This window comes from Diaphorina citri, unplaced genomic scaffold (assembly GCF_000475195.1).
Source record: "Diaphorina citri unplaced genomic scaffold, Diaci psyllid genome assembly version 1.1 scaffold1665, whole genome shotgun sequence".
Classification (NCBI taxonomy): domain Eukaryota; kingdom Metazoa; phylum Arthropoda; class Insecta; order Hemiptera; family Psyllidae; genus Diaphorina; species Diaphorina citri.
In genome coordinates this window covers 23,350-25,341 of record NW_007379091.1, presented here as the reverse complement: position 1 = coordinate 25,341, position 1,992 = coordinate 23,350, and positions in this window count along the sequence as shown.

The window sequence follows — 1,992 nt, the reverse complement described above, 5'->3', positions numbered from 1 at the left end:
AACAATAAACTTTATACCAAGAGGAAGTTATCCAACAGTCAAATGGGTACCAGTGATAAGTTTATAAGTTAGCCTTCAATCAAATTTGTACCTCTGAGAAGTTACCCACCGCTTTCGACCCAGACAAAATCATCTGGAACAAGAGATACCGTCACGAATGGAACTCGATCCACTGGTCTCACTTTTTCGAGGAGTTCTGCAACACTTCTTCCTCTCCTACCTCTTCAGAAAGGTCCTGTGAGAGTGAAAGTGACAGCGACTATGCCATGGGCAAGGATCAGTTGGAGGATGAGAGTAGCGAACGGGCTGCTCCGAAGAAAAGGTACTCTCCTTTTTTTAGCCCGTCCTTCCTTTATTATTACAATAGTAATAACCTGGGCCCGTCCCTCCGGGAATTTTTTAGCCCGTAGTTTGTTCAATCGTGGTTAAAGAAAATCAGTACCTACCTCATTTGTTTAATATTCAGTTTATTCTTATTATTATTGATTTGATTTTTGATTTTACTTTCATATGTAATGATTTAAAATCAAGACTAGAGCCCGTTCTCCCTTTATTCCTTAAAGTCACCCATCCATTTATTGGCCTTGCTCGGCGTAGCTTAACCTAGGTGACGCTAAAACCGGTCTTAAATTATCGACTGAAGTGTTATCTAAAACTTTCTTGCTTTGAGTTCATAGGTCGTCGCGACAAATTTCAAGATCAGAGCTCATTTGTGCTCATTTTTTGGCTTTTTGGTTCTCTGGACAAAATTTGCACCACCACTTTCGTGTTCCTGATAAAAATACCTTTAATTTGATATATAGGTCGACCAGGTTTGGATAAGTCATCCTATGGGGACAGACAGAGTGACAGTCTGATGACACCGAAGTTGCACCACCACTTTCGTGTTCCTGATAAAAATACCTTTAATTTGATATATAGGTCGACCAGGTTTGGATAAGTCCTCCTATGGGGACAGACAGACAGAGTGACAGTCTGACGACACCGAAGCGAATACAATAGCCCGTCCGCTATAACTTTTTTACTTTCCTTATCCTATAGGAAGGAAAGTAATGTAATAGGGTCAAATTTTCGATGGTCAGTTTTTAGTGCCAAAACGCGTTTTGAGGTCCCTAGAGCCTAAATCCAAAGTTTCAGCCATTGGTCCGTGTGTGTGTCTATCTCTCTGTAAACAAAATATCTCGAGACGCCTATGAGATCATGCGAGATATCTTAATAACAAAAAGAGGTACCGACTGCCTTTGCAGCGAAAGAAATAATAAACAAGTGTGTTAATATTAATATGTTGCGTATAGCTAGAGTTAGAGCTAACCCAGTCAGCTGGGCTGGCTAGGAAGATCCAACTCACAAACAAGTCTCTTGTTATAGAACGCCTATGACATTATACGAGATATCTTAATAACAAAGAGAGGTACCGACTGCCTTTGCAGAGAAAGAAATAAACAGGTATGTTAAGTTGCGTCTAGAGTTATAGGTTATAGGTCGGCCATTCACTCTCAGGACTACCTGATAGTGAATGGCCGTTCTTAGAGCTAACCAAGTCAGCTAGACTGGCTAGAAGGTCCAATAATCGTATTCATTCAAAATTGAAAGCAAGAACGCTAGCTTGGAATTTGGAAAGTATTAGAGAAAGTGTACAGAACAATATTTGGACCCTACTTCGACCATCAAACCCAGTCATGGAAAAGGAGACACAACAGCGACATCCACGCCCTATCCAAACAACCAAATATAGTAGCCACCATGAACACTAACAGACTACGATGGCTTGGTCACCTGATGAGAATAGACAAAAACAGAGCCGTGTGGAAGATCTTCACCAACACACCACATCAAGGCAAACGTTTACCAGGGAGACCACGTAGCTGCGAATAGGGCGACGGGCTGGTCTGACGAACGGAGTTTCTTGAGATAACAACAACCAAGTTGACGGAGGGTTCAGCAAGTCAGGGGTAGACGAAGTTATCTAGAGAAGTAGAGCAACTAGGTCGT